The sequence below is a fragment of the Pteronotus mesoamericanus genome, unplaced genomic scaffold, assembly GCF_021234165.1.
Source record: "Pteronotus mesoamericanus isolate MK-2021 breed Mesoamerican mustached bat unplaced genomic scaffold, CSHL_Meso_final contig_657, whole genome shotgun sequence".
Classification (NCBI taxonomy): domain Eukaryota; kingdom Metazoa; phylum Chordata; class Mammalia; order Chiroptera; family Mormoopidae; genus Pteronotus; species Pteronotus mesoamericanus.
The window spans coordinates 9,381,356-9,407,556 of NW_026555229.1; the positions used below are offsets into that span (position 1 = coordinate 9,381,356).

General features: G+C 39.9%; 1 protein-coding gene across 2 annotated transcripts in view; it reads right to left on the minus strand.

The window, feature by feature from the left end:
* SORCS1 (sortilin related VPS10 domain containing receptor 1) overlaps nucleotides 1-26,201 on the minus strand; it is a 470,882-nt gene that overhangs the window by 132,258 nt on the left and 312,423 nt on the right. The gene's annotated exons all lie outside the window — the stretch shown is intronic.

The following is a 26,201-nucleotide window of genomic DNA, read 5'->3' on the forward strand; positions in this document are numbered from 1 at the left end:
CCATCCTGAAGCCCTGCTGGGTCAATAGGGGACCTCTTCTGACAAGGTCATACTCCAGAGCATTAAAAAGAGAACAAGTCGCCCTGCCCCCCACCCCTCAGACTAGAAACCTCAATAGTTAACTGCTTCTTGCAAATTACTACTGGATAGTTCCATGTTGTTCACCTTCCACTTTGCCTGCTGTTTCTGCCTTGAAATGAGTAGCACCTATTATTCCCAGGAGAAGACTGACATCCCAGAAAGGCGGTGTTGAAACCAGTATGCAAACCTATCTGCTCGGCTTATGGTTAGTGTCTACAAGAGGCAAAATAATTACTCTGCATCCAGCTGCATCGTTTCAAGTGCTCATGGCCCCCATCAATGAAAGCAGTGGTCTCTTAAGATCTTTTGTTATCTCTAAAGGCAGGAGCTGTTGTTTCAGGGGGCATTTCCCTCCTTCTAACAAAAAGGGACAGGGGCAGAACAGAGCCCTCTGTTTCTGCTGTGCCTAACCAGCTCTTTTACCCTGCCTAAATTCATGTCCATCTGTAGTAAAACAACTGCGCCAGCAAAATAAAACTTTAAAGTCAAAGCACAGGGTTTCCAACCACTTTTATTTGCTGATGTGCTCACCCCATTCTTGCAGTCTGGGAGTTCCTTCAGATCGGCAGTCACAGGCTATAAAGAGTTATTGCTTCTTGTACTTTGCAGCACTGGTGAGTTCTCAAGAGCAGACACCGGACAGAGCTAAATGTCTGCAGAGGGGCTGGTTTCAATGGTCCCGCCACTGACCAGGCATCCTGCAGAAGCACTTTGCTACAGCTGAACCACAACGTATCATTCTCCAGCCCATTTATGCATACTGGTTGGAACTGCGGCGGTGGTTCTGTATGCATTTCAGGACCAGCTCTTGTACTTGGGGATGCTGATGATGATAATGATAGAGGGTTGTCAGGGGCTGGGGAAAGGGGGAAACAGGGAAAGGATGGTAAAAGGGCACAAAGTACCCATTATAAAATGAATAAGCTCTGAGGATATAATGCATAATGACATGGTTACTATAGCTGGTAATACTGTGTTTTTTTAATTGCAGTTTGCTGAGAGTGGAAGTTATGAGTTCTCATACAAACACAAAAAGGTAAATATGTGAGGTGAGGGATATATGAACTTAGTTGTGAAAATGCTTTCACAGTGTACACATACATCAAAACATCACATTGTACACTTTCAGTATAATGCCTTCGTCAGTTTTACCTCAATGATGCTAAAAAATAAATTAAAGAAAAACAGCGTAAATGTAAAATTTAATCCAAAATGTTCACTTAGTCTTATCTTCAGACTGAGATCTCAAGCATAGTTTCAAGTATTTCTAGCCAGTAAGCCTGACTTCCGGCAGTGAGCACAAAGTGTTGGGTGCCTTTGCTCTATGCTTCTAGATCCAGCGCCTTAGACCACTTGGCCACACTACCTGCTCTATGCTTCAAGACTGTCCTGGAAACAAACATGTCACTGTCAACATGTCCCCGTCATGGTTCTTAATGGTTTGCTAGGTCTCTCTGCGTAAGTGCTTCTCTTATTTCTCCGAGCTCCAAAAAGGCAGGTGCTTGTATGTATCATCAGCAAAATGTCTATGCTTATCAGAGCATAGAGAAAAAGGTTTCCTCACTAAATATATAAACAACACCTTCACACTGGTCAATATGTTCTATCTATCTATCTATCTATCTATCTATCTATCTATCTATCTATCTATCCATCTATCTAACAGATTGAGTTGTTCTTCTGGGATTCAGGAAGAACCTCTCCATAAATACAAGAGAAAAAAATTGGTACAGGGTCCTTTAAGTATATAAAAAGGGAATAGGGTGGTTGTATCTTGTTTATCTTTATATTACCCTTATGTCTAATTAGGAAAATAAATTCCCTTCTTGAAATGAATTCCACAGAGGGGTAGGGAAGTCTTCAGGCCTTTGCACACACTCATGTCTGTGTTTAGAAAGCCCTCTTACCCTCTTCTGCTTTGTTAACACTTACTGCTGGCCTGTAGCTCCGCTGCAGATGAGTGAAGCTGAAAGCAGGCTTCCCAGTAGGGGTTCTACTTAAGCCCAGTTGATGCACTTCTGACGCTTCCAGACCATGAGCATACATTTGCATAGCATAAATGAGGCCATGTTTCAATCAGCGACTCATCTGTCTATCCCTCTTTATTCACAGACAAGCTGAAACCTTCCTGAATTCCCATGCAGGCACCAAGTATGCGATGTACAGATATTCAACAAATGTTTCTTGAATGTTTTCGGATAAAGGAGAAGTATACAACCAGCCATATCAGCATTTATCACTGTATCGGTATGTGTGACATTTGGCAAGTAACTTAACATCTCTGTACTTTGATATTTTTTAATGTATAAAATGAGGCTAAAATAAGTTGTCCTAGAATATACATCTTAAAGCACTTAGCAGATTCTTGGCACAGAGCAAGGGCTCAGAAATGCATCTGATTTCTTTTTCCTCTTCTTTCTCTTTCTTATTTAAGGAGATAGATGGAGAATATTAATACTCATCTCAAAATTAAAATTAATGTTGGTAATAAAAGCTTCTTGGGATACCATAGTACCCCATTAGCGGAAATGATTAATTATCATAAATCAATAGACAAAAAGAGTCAACAGTCCAGAGATCAAGTACATGAATAAATGGAAATGCTTATTTATTCAGTGAAACATCTCAATGCCCTATTGTGTGATAAGAACAAGGGCTACAGATTCCTTGCCCTTAGGAGCTTTGAGCTATGAAAGAGACAGTAATCCAATGAGACAGGGCTCTGATATTCAAGGTGCTTTTTGAAAACAGGATTGCTGTCCTTTCACTTGCAGATAGAGACCTCGGCTAGAAGAAAGGCATAGGAAGCCTTTAGAGTAAATGGATTGAATCTTCAAGGATATGTAGTAATATGATAAAGAGATAGAGGGGGTGGAAGAGCATTCTCGTAGGTGAAAAGGCCCTAGGTCAGAGAGAGGATGATGCATATAGACATCTAGTAGTTAAGTCAATAGGGTGGATCTAATGTTTTCATAGGAGAGTAACAGAAGATAAAAAACAAAAAGGTTAGGCAGGGGCACTCTGTGCATCACATTAAGGTTTTCTATTTGATGCTAAAAGCCACAGGATGCCACTGAAGAAAGTTAAGTGTGCCAGTTTATACACAGCTGAAAAGAACTGTGTTCCCATTGTAACCAAGCAAACCAAGGCTTGGCCTTGATACGTGACCCAATAATTAGTGTTGAAGGAAATAGGTTTTTATTTACAGGATTCCAACCTTGACGGGGCTGGGAGCACTCCTGCTCAGAGCCCTGTTCTCCCGCGAGACCCAGCACTTCCCTTGCTCCCCACCAGGCTACAAGCCAAACAGGCCTAGAAGTTCCCCACATCCTTATCTGTCCTTAAGCCAGCTGCGCACATGGATCTCCATCCTCTCTGGAATGTGCATTTGTGGGTCAGAGTTGCCATCCTCTCACAGCAGCTCTCTCTTTCGGGATCCGGGGTACATTGCCCTCAGCCTCCCTGTAATGGTTCAGGAAAACACGTGCCATGTTGCACTGGGTCACTGGTGGAGTCCAGGAAGGCACATGTCGCAAGGGAGCAGCTGCTCCAAACGTCTTTCAGAGAGCAGAAGTAACTCCTCTCTCACTCCAGACCGCATGGCTTCTCTGCATGGTGGTCCCCCTCCTACACACCAGACCTTATAGCCAACTCTCTCCTACACCCTGTCAACCTGCATAGCTTCCTCTACTTTCTCTCTCTCAGCCCCCGACCCCCTTATTTTAAATTCTCGGCCCAGAACTTCCTCTGTGACCTCATATCTGGCCCCTCCTACAATGTGCCACTTTTGCCAGTTTCCCTGTATCTTCTACCTTCTTTCAGCTGCCATCTTCAGTCAGGGCAAGAGTTCCCAGTAACTTCCGGGGTGGGCATCTGCCCCCTGTCTCTGGTGCAGGTGCTGTTCTAAGCTCCCCTGGCTGTGTCAGGAGTCCCTAAACGCTCTCAGGGTCACATACACCTTTCGCCCTGGGTGACAGTCCTCTCCGTCCAAGAAAGGCATGGCTATTCACTTGCCATTGTCATGCAAAGTGTTATTCACTTGCCATTGTTAAACACCCTATCATCCACTTCTCTCTTTCCCCAGTCAAGGGCTGTGGAGAATGTGCTCTGCTATTTTAGGGGACCCCCACTCTGTACCCCATTACACAGTCTATCTCTGTGGAGGCCTCTCTGTCCAACCACTGTGTGAGGTGAGGGCCCTCTGGCCATGCTAGATCCAGCTCTGTGGATGAAAACAAGACAAAACCAATCTCTTGCATCCACACTTCCAGCATCTTCAGCTGGTATTCACATTCAGGAGCCATTATGGAATAAAGCCTAAGGATTACCAAAGTCAAGAATGCAAATAAGACAACCCTTCCCTGAAACAGCCCACTGTGATATTAGCAACGCTACCTCGGCCTTCTGACATGCAATCATCCTGACATGCTGCTTTTGTAGACATTTTCTACAGAGAAACTCAGAAATGTCACTAGTTTATCATTCTCCTGGCATTTTGTCTGAGTTTATACCAGTTTAATATAGTGCTCAATAAATGCTGTGGTGCCACAAAATGTCCTGATATAGATAACCGCAGAGCAAGTATGAAAAAATAAACAGGGTGATGGAACAGCACCTATTTTATTTAGGTTTGGATTTGCAGTAAATGGCATAGGAGGGATGAGGAGGAATCTGCAGAGGCACAAAGGCTGGGAGTTGCCTATGCCTGTCTCCCTCCATTTTGGTCTAGATGGAGCATTCCTGTTCCCAAAGGCTTGTTCCATCAACAAAGCGCATAGAAGCAAGTGGTCCTGTCTAGTACAGAGGGAAGAAACAAAGAGCCAGCAGGTATTAGCGGTGGAGACCCTGATTTCCTCTCCTGCAGTCAAAGGTTTTCCCTTCACCTGCCTCTACAGTTAGGCCCTCAAGACAAACACCATCAGGGAAGTCCTGACTAATGCTACAATTTTTATTCTTGAGCACAGCAACTTAGCCTGAGGTCTCATCTCCTGTCCATCTATGGGAAATGGACTAGCAAAAATAAATAAATAAATAATAATAATAATAATAAAACACAGCCAAAAAATGTCATTTTAACCTTGACTGTAAGCCTAAGAAACATTTTTTTTTTCTCCTGGACTCCATACACTCACACTGGTTGCCCAGAAACAAAGATAACTATTTCAAATAGCAAGTAGGCAAGTAAAAATGATGTTTAGTTTCTTGAATGCACACAGTGGTTACTGAGAATTGGCAATGGTCAACAACTTTAAACTCACCAAACTATGCTTTCTGATATCCTTTCACCCCAGGCCAGAAGCCTCGCTGTTTGTTATATGAGGTCTGCAACAAAGGGCATGGGAATGAAGGGATACAAAAGCTTAGGAGGGTTGGGAGAGGTAAGGTTGTTTGCTGCACAAAGTGCTTGAGAGAAATAAAGATGAAAGTGTGAAGAGCAATGCTTAGGAACAAGTGACATGTCTCGCCAGACATCAAAAGGACCAGGTCTAAATTGGCCAAGACAAACCATTCTGTGGCCAGCTCCTCTCCCCTTCCCTGCTTTCCCTTTTTCTAAAGTAATGGTTTTGCATCTTATACCATTGTCTGCATTACCTGTTTCCTTCTTACTCCCCCACTTTTATGTCTCCTCCCCATGTTTGTCTGTTGCTTTTCCCTGAATGCAAATGAAGGGATCCAGAGAGATATCAGGGAGCAACACCAGACCGTCACCCCAGTCCCCAAACAGAAATAGCAGTGCCAACGAGATACACAGAAACATATTTAAAATGTTCAAAGAGTTTGGGATTGAGATAAAGGAAGAGTTCACAATATTTTTAAATAAGATTTCTTTTTATCTTTTTAAACCTTAGTGATAGTACACCCTATGTATTTTTAGCAACTCGTTAATTTTATTCAATAATTTATCTTGGAGACTGTGCAATACCAGAACATAAAATTAATGAGATAGATCTCTAACTACTTTATTGCTTTCTATTACATGCAAATATCCAATTTACCTAAATATTGTCTATTGATTAATCCCCAGGAAAAAAAAAATGCATACACATAGAAAAATGCTACTGGAGATACACATTCAAAATTAACAATGGGAGCCACCTCCGGGAGGGTTTTGAATTGGGGTGATAGTCAAAGGGATCATGAACCTTACCACTAATTTTAAAACCTTTTACAAAGAAGATTTATTTGTGCACACGCTTAGTATTAATCAATCTAAACTAGTAATAAAAACAAGACTATTTCTTCAGTCTGGAAGGCAAAGTTTAAGAGAAGATGTCGTCACTGTGTGCAAATCACAAAGAGGTAAAAAGAGGAGATGAGTGGAACTTATATGAGGAGATTTGGAATCTTCTCAAATCTCAGAATACATCACACCCTGACGCCATCTTACGAAGAGTGCAAGGAGAGCTAACGCTGCTGAAGAGTTGTGGCAGTGAAAACCAGCACTAGGGATAGCAGGAGGTGTGCATTGGGGTTGATCTGAAATTCAGACTGAGAGGAGGAGGCTGTGGGGGTCTGGCTTGGGACTTCAGGGCACAGTAACAGAAGATGAGGAGTGGAAAGAATCTTCTGTCTTCTCCTTTCTTTCCATTTCTGTCAAGGATAAACTTCAGAGTAGAGGGTAGAACAACTACGAGTGTAAACAAATTGAAACCTGAGCATATGGCTGTTGGAAACTATCTGACCCAGAGAATTTATATTCCATAAAAGAATTCCAAGAATGACAATCTCCAAATTTTTTGTTTGAACACATCACATGGGGAAAAAAAACAGCACATGTCCAATAGATGATGTTAATTGTAAGCTGTGGAAATGCACTAGAATACGTATATATTAACTTCAGAAAATATACACAACACAGAAACTAAAAAATAGAGGCAAAAAAATCAGGAATTGTAAAATTTTCTTCCCATATCTTAGTGAATCATCCTGTGCATTCCTTGGACTGTCGTTGCAGGTGACTCACCATGGAGACTGTTGCTCAAGACTGAAGATTCCTGGGGTATCCTTAACACTTTCCACCAGCAGGGGAGACAGTGAAACCTTAATTAAATTTTTAATGAATGAATAAATGAAGGAATTCAACAAGTGTTTACTGAACACCAAAAACGTGGCAGAAATAGTTCTAAGTGCTAAGGGCTTAGCAGTATCCACCGAGCAAAGTCCCCACCTTTTACGCAGCCACGTTTCAATAAAGATGGGGGCGGTGCAGGGGCGGGGTGTGTGTGTGTGTGTGTGTATTATATATGTAATATCAGATGGTGACATTTCTTGAAAGCTGTATGGAAAAAAATTTATGTATATGAACTGTGAGGGACTTCAACTACATAAAAAAATTTACTGTCATTTTCACATGGGGTACATGTTTTAAGTGTGGGATTGATGTCCTATATGCCCTGTGAGACTGTGCTTTTGTTGATGATCTGCTCATCAATTGACAGTAACCTGGATAAAGACACATATTGCTAGAAAATTCACACATAATACACATTTAGGAGAAAATAATGGTGAGGTAAGAGAAAGGCAGGGTTTGCTCCAAAAGTAATTGACCTTCCCAAGAGCATACAGTTAAATGATATAATGAGATTGGAACCTGGGCTTTCTAATGTCTCTATAGCTCCATATACCATCTATTAAAAACAAACAAACAAACCCCCCCCTAATAATTAGATTATTGTGAAGGGTAAAGGTCAACAATATGGTATATGGGATCCAGCAGAGGGGACAAGTCTGCTGGAGATTAACCAGTCCAAACCCCTCATGTCACAATGAAAGAAACCAAATCTTCAGGAAAATAAACACCTCATCCAAGGTGAAGCTTGGAGCTACTAAGCCAGGTTCCTGACTCATTCCAGGGATCCTTCTCATGGAAAACACAAAAAACAAACCAAAAAAACCCCAGCTCCCTTTTCTCTTTACCTCTTTGTATTTCAGGAAAGACAATATTAACTCAGAAGACAATGTGTGTGTCTTATACTAAAAAAAACATAGAATAACTAATGGGGAAACTTCAGGCATGTTGATCTCTCACAAGGATCGCATGTTGCTATGGTGTGAATGCCTGTGTCTCCCCCAAATTCAAATGCTAACACCTAACTTCCAAGGTGATGGTATGTGGAGGTGGGGCCTCTGGGGGATGATTGGGTTAAGAAGGTGAAACTCTGAGGAGTAGGATTCGTGTCCTTTTAAGAGAGGCCAGAGAGTTCCCTCCCCCTTCTACCACGAGAGGACACAATGAGAGGATGGCCGTCTGAAACTCAGGAGAAGGCCCTCGTCAGAGCCCTACCATGCTGGCACCCTGGTCTCAGACTCCCTGCCATTAGAACTGTGAAAAATAAATGTCTATTGTTTATCAGCCATCCAGTCGGTGGTACTTTGTTACAGCTTGACTGGACTAAGATGTGTGTCGGCCATTAGGGTAGCACAGGCCTAGGATTTTGGAGAGTCCCATGTCCTAGTGATTGGGAACAGATTGGATATTACATTTAGTTTAGACCCTCAAACATCCGAGCTTTAAGTTTGAAGGTGGCTTCTCTGTAACTACTTGAAAAATGACTCAATAAAATTTGACCCTCTTGTGACACACAGTGCTAGTCTCCACATTGGCTGCCAGGTTCCTACCTCTCAGGTAAGGCTGGTTTAAGCATTCTTGAATAGCTCCTCTATACTTATTTCAGCCTATTATGACTAGAAAACATGCTTTATTGCTGAGTTTTGGTACTGCTGAAAAAAAGTACCCTGAGAGGCTAAAATGGAGAAGGGAAAGTGATACAGTTATCAATGCTTGAAGGGCAGCAAGGACAGAAGTGGGTTAGATATACAAGGGAATTAAATCCATCTCCTCAGAAGAGAAAAAAATTTCTGGGGTGCCAAAAGGCACTCATCTCCTTGGTGCTTTGCTTATTTACAAAACACTTGTGTATCTTTGAGTACAGGGTTGAAGGGATTTGGAATGAGCAAACCCAGAGACGATATCCGGTGGAAATACTCCGAAGGCTGTGCCCGTTTGCCTTTGATCTCTTATTAACTGCTTGGCCAAGAAAACCAATTTAACGTTTTAAAAGAAATTAGTACTCTACTACAGATATAAATTCCTAAAGTTAGAGTTGAAAAACATCTCAGAATAATAGAAAGAGAAGAAGGAAGAGGACAGCCGGGGGAGAGGAAGGGATAGAAAGGAGGGTAAACAGGGGTGCAGGGCAGGGCAGGCGGAGGAAGGAGTGAGAGAGAAGATGGGGAAGAAAAGACAGGGAGAAAAAGAGAGGATAAAAGGTTTGGAGACGTGATATGGATGACAAAGGGGAGAAGAAGGGAGGAGGGGGAGAGAAGAATTTCTCTTCTCTGTGGCTATTCCGCAGAGATCACAGAGCGTCCCTGTTAGCTGTCTTCCACCAAACTCCCCACCCCACTTTGGGAAATATGCTCAACTCCTTTATTATTATTATAAATGGTATAGTTTATGTAATAACACTGTTTTGTAAAGGTCTAATACTAAAAACAATATGTATTCATTTAAAATATAATGGGAAGTGTATCAAAGGTAAAAACAAAAACATTCATACAATACTTCCATCTAGAAATAACCACCTTTAATGTTTCATTGTTGATTTTTAGTACTTTTTCTGTTTGTGTAGGCATTCCTTTTTTACAAACATAATTTTTGCATCATAATACTAACATCATATAGCATAATGTAATATACTATTGAAATGTACTGTTTTGCTAGCAGCACAACATTCTACAATTTACTTAATATTCTGCCCATGGGTATTGGTATTGTCTATGTATGATACTGCACTAATTATCTTTGTAAGTACATATTTGCATGTGTCTCTGAATTCTCGGTTTTTCAACAGGAAGGATTATTAAAAGAGGGAATTTCACTGGCTCAAAGAGAATGAATATTTGTTTAAGACTCCTGATATATTGTCCAACTCTCTTCGAGAAAGTTCATACAAATTACACTCCTAGGAACAGCATATAAGAGTCTCCATTTCTCACATTCTCATGGAGAATAAGCATTATCTTCTCAAAAATTCTATCCATTTGATGTATTAATAAAAGGCATGACATTTTTGTTCCAATTTTTATTTTCTAAAAGTGAGATTAAATATTTTTATTTAATTGCCATTTTATTCTTTTTTAAACTGCCTGTTCATGTTTTTGGTTCTTATATTTAGAAATGTTGTCATTCAAATTTTTCATTTGTACAAGTGCTTATCTGTTTATGGTATTTACTCATTTTCTGTACTACATTTTTCATACACTCTACAATTGGCCAATTTAAAATCTGCATTCTTTGCTTGAGAAATATCACTGTTAAATGTTTAACAGAGGTCAGCACCCCTCAATAGGCTGGTTTTGTCTTGGCAGAGCAGCAAGCCTTGGAGTTTTCCTTGGCTAGGACAGAGACAGGGAAAGAGAATTGTGTGTGCGTGTGTGCGTGTGCGCGTGTGCGCGTGTGAGAGGGTGACACATCACCCTCCTAATGGTGAAGATGTTGTGAGATGACCAACTAAACAAAGGGGAGAGTGCAGAACCACTGGGGGGAATCCCTAAATCCGTAGCCAATAAACAGACAGTGCCAGTGGAAAACTGAACGTACATCTCGCAGAGGTGTCCAGCCCGCAGCTCAGGGTCTGCATGTGGTGCAGGAGGGCTGTGAATGCAGCCCAATACAAAATCGAAATTTATTTAAAACCTGTTTTGTCCCCCTCAGTTTTCACCAGACACCAAAAAATTGGACACCCCTTTGAAAGAATTTTATTAGACAGAGAGGTGTTCCCCTTACTCAGCAGGTGACATCTTAATGGCACATTATACCATTATTTGGCCATCTGCTCCAAGCAAGTGAGGCAAAGGAAAAACAGCAAACCATGATCCAGTATTGGATTTATTCACCAAATCTTTTCCAGTCACTTTGTTTGTTGAGCAACTAAACAATGGTATTAATAGGTAAGCAGCCAAGAAGGGGCAATTATTACTTAGAGAAGAATTCCAATATATAAGAAATGATCAAAATAGAAAATTTCCATTAAAACACCACAGTAATAATTGCTACAAGCAAGATTGACAGATGAGTACTAAAATTAGTGGGTGAAATTAATAGCCTCAAAGTATCTCTCTAAAATATTTACTAATTATTGTAGCAATTTTAACATATGTTCACACAATGCTTGATACTCCTCCTGTCAGGAGTTGGAGCTAATTCTCCTTCCCTTATGAACTTCTAAAAAATGGAGCATATATAAAATAAAGCATGAAAGAAAGAAAACAGTGACTGCAATGGGGAAACCTGGCAGATACCACTTAGTTGAGTAACCAAGGTGATAAGTAATAAGAAATATTGATACTTGTACTTGATATGATGTCATAAGAATGGTACATCATTTCTGCGATATATTTCCAGACAAACTACAACCCTGTAATCATGAAGAATACTAGACTAACCCAATTTGAGGGACATTATACAAAATAACTGATTAGTCAATAATACTGTACTAACTCTGTATGGTACAAGATGGGTACTGGAAATATTGGCAAGAACACTTTCTAAAGTACATGATTGTTTAACCACTATTCTGTACATCTCAAACTAATACAAAATAATATTAAGTGTAAACTGTAATCGAAAAAAATAACTGACTAGTAAGTTCCAAAATTGTTCATGTCATCAAAGATAAGGAAAGACTAAGAAAATACCATAGATGTAAGGAGATATGAGATACAAAATTGAATCGTGTATGATTCTGGGTTCGAACTTGGGTAGGAAAATAGGACAATAGCCAGAAACCTGGGGAAATCCAAATAAAATTTCCAGTTTACTTGACAATTTACTAATGCTATTTTCTTAGTTGTGGACATTGTACCATGATTTTATGTGATGTTAACATAAGGGGAAGTTGAGTGAAGAGTATATGGGAACTCTATTTAACTTTGCAATTCTTCTGTAATTCTGTAATTATTTCAGAAAGAAGGTTAAGGGCAAATACTATACCAAATCTCATAAATATATATTTAATTGTATCAAAGCTACTATAAATAGGCAAGTGATTTGTCTTTACTAAATCACTGTTATCACCGGGAGTGGATTGATAATGTCATTTCATCATGTAGAACAGGTAAACTACCGTAGCATTTTGGCTGTCATAAGTTTATGATTCATAGATTTCAGCGATCACAAAAATGAAGTTATTTTATTTTTTCAAAAAGAATAAGATTGGAGAAAGGGCTCTCACTATTGACATGTTCTTACTCGCTATTTGTTCAGAAGTAGAGAACAATGTGGACAGCCCGAGTTTTTATTTATTCTAGGGCTGCCCTGGCTATCATGGGAAGAGCCTGATTTCAGCTGACAACACAAATACATTGGGTGCAGGAGCTGTTGAAATGTGAGGTCAAATGTGAGGTTTGTGCCTGATGTGGCTATATGCTATGTCTATTTTGGATTCCACCTTGTAGGTATTGTATTTCCCTTGGCTACTGAATTACTCAGAAGGGCCAACTGCTCATGGGAGGCACATGAACCAGGTGGTGTGTTCTCTGGGTTGGTGATGCAGACGGGCTCCCAGGCACATAAATATTCTAACAAGTGTCATCTTGTCACAATAGAGTCATAAAGCTGCTCTGTTCAGCACATGATAATGGCTTTGTAATTCAATTATCGGTGGTATTTGTCTTCTGGGATTTATCTGCCTTAAACTTCAGCCCTCATGTAAATCCCTTTACCATAAATCTCCTAAATGCTGCAGCAGGTTCTGCCCCCCAGCCCAGGGCATATCTTGCCATGCCCGCGAAAACCTTGACAGCTTTCTCTAAATTGTGGAATTGCTGTGTTTAGAGGTGTTGATGTTTTGTGCCAGAGACAATAAAAAAAAGTGGGACAGGTCCATTTCCTCTGGTTATTCTCTTTAGAGAAAGATAGATCCTGATGGACAGATACACAAAGTTCCAATTCAATCCAAAAGGCTCTTTTCAGCCACTTATCTAGAATTTTGTAGAAGGGATTCCTGCAAGCCATAGGAGGTCTGATGCAATGGCTCCTAAGTTCTCTAAGAATCCTGAGATACTGATGCACAAACACATCAGGGCTAGTCAGCTACACAAATTCTCTGATCTTACAGCTGTCCTCAGGATCTTTCTCAGTGTCTCTGCCTTTCATTCCTACCCAGTCAAATGAGCAAGTTTCTGGATCTTCTCTACCCTCCTGTCTAGAATTTACCCTCCCACATCTTGATTTGAAAAATAAATATCTTTCGTTGCCACATCCCCCATATCCATTCCTCATTTTTCACTTAGCTAGTAAATATTTATTGTGCACCCATCTCATCAATTCCAAAATGCTCACTTTTTTTTTCATTTTAACATCTCTTAAATCAGTAGGTATCTTATAATCATTGAAATGGTAAAGTTTAATTTCAGAATATTTTTGACAGATAATAAAAGGTTCATCTTCACTCAGTGAAATTTTAGATTTGATGATATACAGCATGTGCCAGGCACTGTTCAGTCACTTACGTATCCTAGGTCTTTGGTCAATTTCTTCTTATTTTTGACCCATCAAAAGACAAATACGAATCCTTTTCCTTAGGAACCATTCCCTAGAGACTTCCCGTCAAATCGTACATTATTATAAATGTATTGGTGCGTGTGTGTATACATCGCTTCCCTCCTTTTTCCTCTCTCCCATTCCTCTGTTTCAACATAAAGTGTTAGCAGTGGTTGACCTGACATCTCAGTATTTTGGTTATACAATACAGGGGTGAATAAAAGTAGGTTTACAGTTGTTTGTATGGTAAATAAATAATACAAATTAATAATACTATAATTAATTAACAATAACACAAGAATAAACTGTTTCTCTCACTCACAGCTATAAACCTCCTTTTTCCTACCCTGTATAGAAGATGGAAGTAGGACTCAGAAAACAAATATCATCCAAAGATAGATAATGTGACATTTGCAATTTTTTCTCATTTTGGGAGGAAGATATGTGTCATATTTTTAGTTGTATGAGAAAATCCATCATGGTAGGTAAAAGCATAACTTTGTTTTTGCTTTTATTTGAAAGTTAATGTGGTTTAATAAGATGTGCTCAGGTACCAAGTTTTCAAGGGTTAGATTGTATGATGCTTCTGTGCTGAATCAACTTGGCCAACCTATGACTATATTCCCCAGAGTCTATGTATGGTTTCAAGTGAGAGGTGACCAAACAGGACTGTGAATTAAATGTGGAAGACAGGAAAGAAGCAGCAACCATTTCACTCTGAAGGTCATTCTGGTTAGAAGTGATGAGAGACCATGCAGAAGTACTGGTAATTTTGAATTTGTCCTTGCTCTTCCCTTCCCAATATCCTGTCCAGCCTTTGGACCTCAGGCCCCCAGCCAGATGCTTGGCTGCAAACCTACAGAGGGGCAGCTATGCAGGGGCAAGATTCTTCATACACTTCAGTAGAGGCTCACTTGCAGTCCCACCTCAAGCTGCAAGACCCTCAAGGGCAAGTTTCCATTACAGTGCAACCTCGGTTCTCAAACTTAATTCATTCTGGAAAACTGTTTGAGAAGCAATTTGTTCAAAAATAAAATCTCCTTTGTTTATTTTCTGAGAGACGTGCTGATACAGGTATCAGCAGGAAAGGGTTGTCGGGTAGAGAATCGAGACCCAAAGTTTTGTTAGACAACTGAGAATTTTTGTCCATGAACAATTTGCTCAAGAACTGAATTGTTTGAGAACCAAGATGTTTGAGAACCAAGGTTTGACTGTATCTTCATGGGCAAGAGTTAGCTCTGAAAATTACTCAAGTGATGCAAATTAAATGAGTGGGTAACAAAATTTTCAAATAATTGAGAAGCCACAAAATAGATCCATAAGCTGATTTTCTATCCATTAGTCCTGATTCTGGGGCAACAACAACAATGTATGTGTGTGTGTGTACACACACACACACACACACACACTAAAAATTCCCACTGAACACAAATTATTAGTTTAAATATCAAAATGAGATTGCCCCATTTCAGAAAGTCATTAACACCCAACTCTTCTCTATTTCTCTTTTAAATAATAGTTAATATTTATTCATCACGTATTATATATACTTAGAGTTTAACCTGAGATCTAATTTTAAACCTGATAAGTATATGAGGAAGATACTACTGTGATGACCACCATATTGATGAAGACTATAAGGCTTAAAGAAGTTAAATAGCTTACCTGTCAATGCCTTGAAAACAGGGTTCCAACAAAGGCATTCTATCTCTAGAGCTCTCTCTCTGAAACACCATCTTTCACTGACTGGAAGTGACATACACAAGTGGCGAATGGCTGAACAAGCAAGAGAAATCACGTGCACGGACACTGTACAAACCCAGAGGCTCTTGAACTTGGAGGCTAAGCAAGGTCTCATCACTGGGGCAGAAGTCAATTTCTTTGAATATCATTCTAAATTAGGAAGCCATGATCATGATTTTTGCCCTCTCTTTCACTCTCATTCACTGCCATCTCTTGCACTCTGTCATCATAAAGGTTTTAGGGAAAACCTAGAGGAATAGCCAAATCTCAGATGCTGAGACAGAGGAGCTACTATCCAGGAATACAGGAAATCATCAAGAGAAGGAGGATAGGAATCAGTGATGGCCATCACTGAAAGAAGGTCATGAGCAAAGTGATGGGTTCCCATGGTAGCAGGGGACATTTAATTTAATTTGTAGGGAAAACCTGCTAATCATTGAAAGAGATTAAGAAATGGAGGAAGGCACAAGAGGGTTGGAAAATAGCACTTGTGGAAATCATTAACAGGAAAAAAAAAGATAAAACACAGGCCTCTCAAGGATAATGAAAATCCTCTCATCTAGCATGCCAAGTACAGGTGCCAGAAATGCCCCAGTGCAGCTCCTGGGAGGTCAGGATGTCAGATCTCAGGAGTGGTTGGCTGCCACTTCTCCCTGTCCCTTATGCAAACCACACCCATGGTTCAGATCAGAGGGTAGGGGGACTCAGAACCAGAAGAGGCCATGAGGGAGGGTGAGGGATAGTATAAGAAGAGAATAAAGTCCATATGCCAAAGAAAGGGGTTTGAGTTCTGAATCCCACATGCTGAAGCATGTAAAGGATCTGACAGTACCAGCAGTCTAGGGCAGAACTCCCTGAGAGCAGTCTAGGAGAGTCACCCCATCTTTGCTTAAATTCCTCTGCCAACATGGATCTCATTATTCTTTAGGAAAGCCTGTTGAGTTAAAAAATAGCTTACTGCATGGGGAAGTGTTGATTTTACTGATCTAGAATTCCCTGCTCCCCCTTCAACATATACTTTGATGGCTGAGGTCTAACCTTCCAGCCTATTGCTGAAGACCACCTATAAGGCTGCTTAATTTAACAACTTGGTCCATTCAGGAGGTATTCTAACCTGTACGTATTTGTGGGTTAACATGTATGTGTATACATGCATGTGTGTATTCAATGAATGTCAGCATCTTATGTGTGTTTCCATACAGACAAGTTTCTGCTATTCAATTTACTATTGTACACGTGATAGATTAAAACATGTTGAAGATAGTTTTAGTCCTTAAAGAGCTATGTTCTAACAGGAGAGGGAAATAAAGTACTAAAAAGACAAATATAGAGAACATACTAAATACTAAGTTATTTAATAATTATTATGACCCAATATCATTTTTTATTCTCAAAGTAGGCCTTGGGAGAAAGAAATTGAAGTACTTTCAATTCACAGAGAGAAGTACTTTCTCTGGATCACCCAGATGATAAGTAGTGAGGCCAGGATTTAAACTTGGATATGCTGAGTCTAAACCTGTGCTCTTTCTGCCAGTCACATCTACATACCTGTAATGCAATATATATTATGACACATCATGCTTTATTTGTGACATAATCACATTCATTTCAAAGAAAGAGATGCTTCTTGCCTAGGAAAACCAGAAGTAAGAACCAAAGAAGGCTCCACGGTGGAGGCAGGCATAAGTAAAAGGACAGAAAGGTCCCATATCATGATCCTAATAATGACCAAGATTCTGACATATCTTCATATTCAAAGACCAAAATTGCCCTGACACAGAATAAGTGTCATTGCTAAAACATGTAAGGGCAATTTAGGGTCAGGTATAAAACTACAGAGATTAGAAGTATAGACTAGTCCATAAACTAATCAGTTAGAAATATTTATCTGGCCTTTTGAAATTCAGCATGCAAAATGAAGAATATGGGAGGTGGGTTAGAAAATATGCATTTGAGCCCAGAATCACAAGAACCTAGTTCCATTATTAAACTAACGCCTTTCAATTTTACGTTGTAGGCAATGAGAAACTAGGTAAACACCTGATCAGGGAAATGCTTAAAAAAATCGTTAGGCTGTATATGATATAAGGAGATGAAGAGAGGGGCTTTTTCACCATTCCTGGTTAAAGGGAAGGGATGATAAACCAGTATAATGCTAGGGAGGATGGACGAAGTAGTAGACAGGTATAATTTTATAGAGAAAGAAATGCTGGGACTTGGAAACCCAAAGATTTCGGAACAGGTGAGTATGAGAACAGAGCTGAATGAAACTCTAAGTGTTAAGGACAGGGTAAGAGGAATATAGAAATATGAAAACCTAGAAGAAAAGTTCATTTGAAGGGCAAGATGTTCCACAATACTCCCAGCTTGACATAAAATTGAAAACAAGTGATAGTGTTCCTTTGGAAGTTCTCTACAGATGATGACCTTCTTCACAGGTTTAAATGAAGGATGAGACAGAGCAGCTTTGAAAAATACAAGAGGGGGGCCCATAAAAACTGGAATTTATTTACAAAAAATTGTGTATTTATTCTTACACTTTTAAACATCAGTCACCTTCAAAGTACTCTCCATTTGACACAATACACCTATCAAGACGTTTTTTCCACAGCTCAAAACAGTTTTTGAACTTGTCAATTTTGATGCCTTTTAGTGCTTCTGTCATTTTTTGTTTCACCACTTTCACACTGGCAAAATGTTTCCCTTTGAGGACTTTTTCATCTGGGTAAACAAAAATTTACTTAGGGCGAGATCAGGTGAATAGGGAGGGTGGGGCGTGGGAGTCATGTCGTTTTTGGTCAGTAACTGCTGAACACTCAGTGCAGTGTGGGCAGGTGCACTTATAAATCATCCATCAGGAAATGGGCAAATACACTGAAAGAGTCTTCAAAAAAAAATTCACTGAGGCCAAACACAGTCTCTCACAATCCCACCACCTGGTACACCAATACAGGTGGGTTTCTAGAGTCCACCAAACAGGGAAAGCCTGTATTACATGGGGCCTGCCCTGCAGAAGATAATTCCTTTTTTGGGGGGGTCCCCCCTCGTAATGATGCTCTCTTCAGAATATAGTACCAAATTATCAAGTTATTTTGAGAGAGCAGAGTGTTACTATTTTTTGGTAGCATCATTAGATTCCACCTCATTTCCAGTCTGCAGAACCTGGGAGAGAAAAATGCAGAGGATTCTTTTGTTATTGAATATGTTCAACCCATCTGTGGAAAAAGAAAAGATTATAGTCATCTCATGCCCCATCCTCTAAGTCCCTTTGGCATGAGTGGCTTAGAAGTCTGGAAGATGCTTTGTTCAATGACTGGCATACCTGCAGGAAGACGAGAAAGGGTCATGGTAACCTGGTGAACATAAAACAAACTACCTATCAAACATACATAATAACAAAAAAATCTGAAATTGGCCCGGCAACAATATTCCACAAGAACTGGAGGATGAGTGGTATGGCATGAGCTAGAGTAAGAAAAAGAAACTATTTTTAAGTCCTGGAGTGTTTTCTGACCATAGCCAGGTATGTTGACAAAGTTCATGGGTCTGCCTCTTACCCTTGAGGTTGGAGGAAAGGACCCTGGTTAAGTATGTTAGTCCAGCTATACAGACACATGTGACTTTAATAACTGGATGCAGAGCCCAATAGACATGAGGCCAACAGGAAATATGTACCAGCAGAGCAGTTCTGAGAAGAAAGCTCTGTGGAGTGTGGTCACAGGGAAGCTTCAAGGAGAGTTGACGCTCATTAGTCCCTGGTATGGTGGGGTCACTGGAGAGAGAACAGCATGGTGCTTAAATAGCACAGGCTCTTTATCCAGATAAATGTGGGTTTAAATGCCATAACCATAACTTGATAACACATAACATATTTTTATATTTATATTATTTATTTCTCATCTTAAAAATAAAATTGAAACACTTCTCACTAATGGACACCTCTCATTGATATCTTCCCATTGATGTTCTCCCTTCCTTTGGTAAAAGTTCCCCAGGCTTTCCTGGGGGGCATCACCATTTCTTATTTTCTGTCTATGTTGTTGATTGGGATGGACTGTACCTCCATGTCTAAATGTGAGCATGTTACCTAGTCAGGACCCATAAGATTTATTCCCAGGGTTTTTCCTGGAATAACAGGTGAAAAGGTGTTTTCTTTTCCACTTAAGTAAACCTGGGATGAATTAAGGTGGTAGGGGCCACGGAAGGAGAGAATCTGGCTGAGAGTGAAGCTAAAAGAGAGGACAGTGGAGCTGAGCAATGGGGAGAGAACAAGATCTGATTATTTTAATGAGCATCTGTATCTAATGCAGCCCAGATCAAGTTAGGCCTTCTGATTTTCCAGACCCATGAGCCTGTATCTCTTGTTCATATTTTCCCAAAAAATAGGTTGCATATTTTTGTCACATCTTGACAATGAGTTTTGATCAATAAATTATTGCATATTATTGATTTGAGAATTGTAAAAATATATATGCAAGAGAGGTTAGTACACAGCCTGGCACATGTGATGAACAACCATGACTCGTTGCTAAAGAAATGAGGGAAGTCATTCACATTAATGGCATTGACCAATGGGGTAGAATGAAAGTGTGTATACATGCTCAAACATATTAAGGATAGAGTTATCGCTCTGTTAAATAACACCACTGCCATATGCCCCCTGAGGGACATTATTGTAATAAGGCTGGTATTCTAGAATAACAAAGGTTCACTGTTGAGCCAACTCTTAATTTTCGATGTGTGAATTAGTCACAGAAAATATGTAATCAACCTTCATCTGCCCTATTTCCAGCCAGTCCCCTATATGTCATAAAAACATAATCAATAAGGTAAGTCTGAACCTATTTTTAATTAAGTGAAGCAGCCCTAAGATTGCCTTGTCTTTTGCATAGATAATAGATTGCTGAGTGGGCTATCATTGAACCTGTCTTCCAATGCATTGACCCAAACTTGAATCAGAGCCCAACAAACCGCATTCATTGACCTCTAATAGCAAATTTGGCTTCTGGTAAAAGTTTCACTAATTCAAAGCATGTGGGTACCACTGTTCCTCCAAACCATGTTCCTCTTCAATGTCAAATTCAACATTTAGGTTCTTAACTACTGAACTGTTAACAGTTATTACTAGAAGATTTTGGGGGGGAGGAAATATGTCTTTAATTTGGGGCTGATCTTTACTACTGCAAACAAGGGCTGAAAACCCAGAAAGACCAAGTTTCAAAACTTGTTTGTATTACATAATATATATTATATTGAGTAAATTACCTAACTTCTCATTTTATCAAAATGAGGGTAATAATCCCTACCTCACAATCTTGTTATGAGAACCGAATGGTAAGTTTTATCATGTGCTTGAACCACTGTAGTTACTTAACAAATACGAATCCCTATTATGAAACTTTATCTTGCTGATGCTCAGTTCTCCCATCCGTATTTTTTCCCTTAATGAGAAATCCATTTGTTTTCCTTTTTAGGAATGACCTCTCCCTTGTTCTTAAACTATGCAGTTTGACTAGGTCTCAACCCAACCTCCTTTTTTAGTTCCCAGAGTAGATATGTGTCTAATCTGCATGAGTAATGCATCACCTTACATAACCCTGACCCAAGCCAGGCCACTCAGACTCAGTCCCTGGATAGAGAGGGAAAGAGGCAGACTGATTTGATGGGGAGTCAAAGATGTTGGGATGTAAGGCTAAGCTGATGATAATGCCCCTCACAGCCACCAACTGGGGAGAGCCAACCCGGGAATGAAACCAACACAAAGGACATCAAAGCTAACAGATGTGGAAAGTCAGCCACTGCTACTAATATTATTACTGTTAGTCAGTGTGTACTCAAGACAATCCTAAGGTGCCAGGAATAGAACCTATTTACAAGAAATATCTCATTTAATGAAGTAGGCATTACCCTCATTTTACAGAGAACAAAATGGAGGCACACAGCGGTTATATAACTTCCCCATGTCCCCTTACTTAGTAAATGGCAAACCCGGAACTCATACTTCAGTATCCCTAAGGCCCCGAACCTCTAGTCTGTACTGCCTTCCAACAGAATTGATTTCTGAAGAGCAATATTGTGGTAGGATGTGTTTGATAATATACCCTATACATATAAATTGGTTTTGGAAGCAATTTGAACTCCTTGGAGGAATACTTCCATTTATGTTAGTCATTGTAGTGCTAACAGCAACCACTGAGATAGTATAAGTTTTCATATTCCATAATTATTTTACATTTGCCAATGACTATTTCCAGGCAATAGTAATGCCACCCCCAAAAGAGATACATCTCAAGTATACTAGTTTATGAGGAAAAGATATAAATTCATCCTCGTTTTTCTCTATGGGAAATACTAAGTTACTCAGGGTAACTTAACAATTCAATTTAGCACTAGAAAAGCTCCCTGGTGTCCCTTCTACACCCCCAGAGCAAGGCTCCGAGCAGACATGATTAAAGGGGGCTTCTTTTCATTACACCTGCTGAATAATCCTAGACAGCCCCATAGTTCCTATGAATTTGAATTAACTGGTTTCCAGCAGCAATTCTAATATACACGGCTTTGATTGACACCTTGCCTGCCAGCCTTAGGTTGTACAGTGGTAGAAAATACAGACCATGTGGACGGAGACCAAGAGATTTTCCTTAACAGTCACATGCACTGTGCAATTCACAAAGTCTCATGCCCTCTCTAGGAAAATCAACTGAGCTTAAAGAACCCATGGGGCCATTGGCCAAGAGATACACATGTTTGTGTCTCCAGCTAGAGAGATACACATGTGTGCATGGTGGCCGAACGAGCCTTGAGTTTTCTCTCCTCACACGCCTGAATGGCTGGATTTCCAGGGATTGCTGCCCCAGCCCAGAAAAGAGGGTGAACAGGTACAGGCAACAGAGCCAACAGATTTGGTAGAGCATAGATGTCAGAGCAAAACGGCCTGCATTTACATCCTCACTCTATTGCTTCCTGGCTGTGCGACCTTGGCTACATTACTTAACCTCTACGTGCCATAGGTTCCCCATCTGTTAATGATGATAATGCAAAGGCTTACTTCACAAAATTGTTATGAGGATTAAATAGCTCTGAATAATGCTTATCACACTGTTAGGGCTTGAATGGAGAAGACTGTCTCTCCCCAAACTCAGAGGGACAGCGTACTATTTATTTTACTTAACAGACAGAATGATTAGAATTCATACACAACCATGTGTAAAGTTTTTATATGAATGATCATAATGTAACATTTGGTTACAAGGGTTTTGATAATCAGGTTTTCAGATAGAAGACCCTTATTCAAAGAATAGATAAGAATGGGTTGCAATTAGCACACGCTGAAGCAATGATGAGGATTCACTCACCTCACAATGTGTGTGCAAACAAGACCTTCAGTGAGGTGAGCTGTAAAATATTGTATGCCATGTGCCACTTACATGGGAAATAGTCCCATCCCAGTTCTTTTTGCTTGCCTGTCCTTTAGTCAATGTTTTTCTCTGTTCCCATGGATAGGAATAAACTTCCATCCAGTCCTCTGTGAATTGTAACTCTCTTCCTTCTAGTGCTGGGTTCATGTGGAGATATTTTCAGTCACTTGGAGCAGGACTTGAGGAAAAATTTTTCCCTCACATGTTCTAGTAGGCAAAGCATGAAGTCCATTTCCAGGTTAAACTGGGAAAACCCCATTAATTTAGTCCTTCATTTATTTACTTTCCAGGACCATTCTGTGCCTATACATAACACCAAGTGAAAGAGAAAATAAAAAGATAAAATAAAACATGAACCTTCTTTCCCCAAGTGACTTTATAATTTCTAGCCAAAACACAGAGAGGTGTAGGGTGTCTCATGACACAGGAATAAAGGACACAGAGTAAGAGAGAAAAAGAAGTGCTGCTCAGAGAAGGGAGAGTCAGTGACAGCTAGAGCTGAATTCCTGGGAGAGGCCAGTGTGGGTGCCCAAAGCGGCGCTGGAGCCTTTCCTGAGCAAGAGCAGCGTGGGGAAGAGGGGAGCAGCTTCTACGCATGAACACGTCCTTTAGTTATAAATGTCTCTTTATGATGCGGGGGGAAAAAGATATTCCACATAGAGGTCTCTATGTGTTATCTTTGACCAGTTTGTTTGCGAATGGCTTGTCTTTCACTTTTCCAGGCAGTTTCATTCACATTTTAAGAGATTTCTCTACTGCAGGTATATGGCTTTCAACTCCCACGGGGGTATGAGGGCAGTGTTTGAAAGTAAGAAATATAAAAATGCATTCCTCTTAGTAGTACGTACAAGTCCAAAGGCTGATGAGAGGCAGTGTGATTTCAGGAGCAAAGGGGAGGCACCTTTTACTGTCCTATCCGCAGGGAGCTCATGGGCTCCGAAAAGCTCATTGCCTCAATGACCATGAATGATGTGAATGAGGCACAGTGAAACTCTTGTCTGAGACAGTTCTTTATAGCACTGTTTACAATAGCAAAAGTCTGAAAACAACTTAAATGATGTTTCCACCAGCAGATTAGATACATTAGGGTAAACAGTCACATCTTTTGCCAGGTTTAGGTGGTAAATTCTAAGAGATTGTCAAGGGATGTCAAAACTACACTAGAATATCCATACTGTGTTCTTTCTTTGCCAGGATCTAGGCCCTAGGAAATACAAAAGCCACATGGAACATGTGTCATTTCCTTTCTTTTCCACTGTCATCACCCATTCCCATGGAGGGAGGCCACATTTCGTTTAATCAGGAAGATGGACTATGACAGATCTCAGAGCGAAGGGGGAGGGGGGACTGCAAGAGGTTAGCCAAAGAACATATATGCATATATGCATAGCTCATGGACACAGACAACAATGTGGTGAAGGCTGGTGGGGGTGGTCTGAGTGGAAGGGGAGGGGGCGGGGGGAAATGGGGGACATCTGTAATAATGTCAAGAGTTTATATATATATAAACTCTTTATATATATATATAAACTCTTATATATATATATATATATATATATATATATATATATAAAACTTTCTCTGCCTCTTTTTCTTTTGTTGTCTGTTCCCTTCCTTCTCCTCTCCTCCCCTCCCTTCCTTTACCCTTCCCTCCCCACCAAATGTCTCTTTCCTCTCACACACATCCCACCAATACATACAATTTATTTTTGTACATTAAATAAGTCTAGGATTCACCTCCAATCTATATTCTTAGAGTAAAATGATACCTAGCTATTTGAAAAAATGATGACATGTATTGCAAACTGTATCCCCACAATCAAACAAATAAACAGACAAGGCACAGAACAGTGTGCACAAGCTAACATTTGTGTAAAGGCAAATCTGTGGGCTGAATGTTTTTGCCTTTCTCAAATACATAGGTTGAAGCCCTAACCACCACAGTGACAGTACTTGGAGATTTGGGAGGTAATTAGGTTTAGATGAGGTAACGAGAGTAGACTCACAGGATGAGATTCATGTCTGAATAAGAAAGGAAACAGACCAAAGCTAATGCCCTCTCTACCATGTGGTGGGTGCTCAACATTTGTCGCCCCTCTCTTCCTTCTCCCTTTTGTAATGGGAGTGCCTACCCCACTATTGTATTGAGAGTGCTCATGATTTACCTGGTTTTACAAGTTCACAGATCGAAGAATTTTTGCCTCACTATGAATCATACCTTGAGTCTCATCTATCTGATTTAAATTATACTCAGATGAGACATTGGACTTTAGACTTTAGGGATGATGTTGGAACAAGTTAATACTTTCAGGGTTCTTGGAATGGAAAGAATATTTTTTGCATGTGGGAAAAGTATGAATTTGGGGGGCTGGGATGTTATGGACTGATTTATGGCCCGTAACACATATGTTGAAGCTCTAATCCCCAGTGATGGTATTTAGAGGTGGAGCTTTTGGGAAGAAACTAGGGTTGGATGAGGCCATTAGTATGATGGAATTAGTATATTTATAAAAGAGGAAGAGCTCTCTCTTTCCTTTTATGATGTGAGGACATAGAAACAAGGAAGCCAAGCCCTCTGCAATTTCTTGAAATATTCTCTGAAATACTCTGGCCTTTACCAGAGAGTAAATATACCCGCTCTTTGAACCTGAACTTCCTAGCCTTCAGAACTATAAGAAATAAATGTGTAGTTTAAGCTACCCAGTCTGTCTTTTTTGTCAAAGTAGCTTAAGCTGATTGAGGATATATTTGGTAATTCATAGAACATTTCTGGAAGGATAAATAAGAAATTATGAATATTGGTTGCATCCCATGTATTAAAGAGAAGGTCTAGGAAACCTGAAATCAGGAGTGAGAGGAAGATCTACTTTTAGACTACATAAGATCTACTTATTTAAAATGAAAACCTTTATTTGAACATGGAAAAAATGTGCATAATGTTTTTAGTAATAAAACTAACTATTAAAATTTTAAGTGTCTGTACCACAAGTCACATCAAAATATAACAAAACAACAGTTACAAAGTCTCTGCTGTTCAGTAATCTCAATAATCTATTTTGGGTTCATTAAGTAATTTGTGACACAGCTTTAATATTCCCTTCAAATGTTTACTACTCCAATTCCACTTTCTGTCCAAGAGGGATGTGGGCATATCTCAATTACAACAGACCTCCTGTGAAAGTTCTGGGTGAGAAAAAGGATCCAGTGCTTATTTACTAGGTGATATCTTAACATGCTGCAAAAGAAAATGAGACTTTTTTAACAGCCAAGTAGTATCCCAGAAGAAAATTTTACCCTTTGCGACAGCATGGATGGACCTGGAGAACATTAGGCCAAGTGAAATAATCCAGTCAGAGAAAGACAAATACCATATGATTTCATTCATATGTGGAATCTAATGAACAAGCCAAATT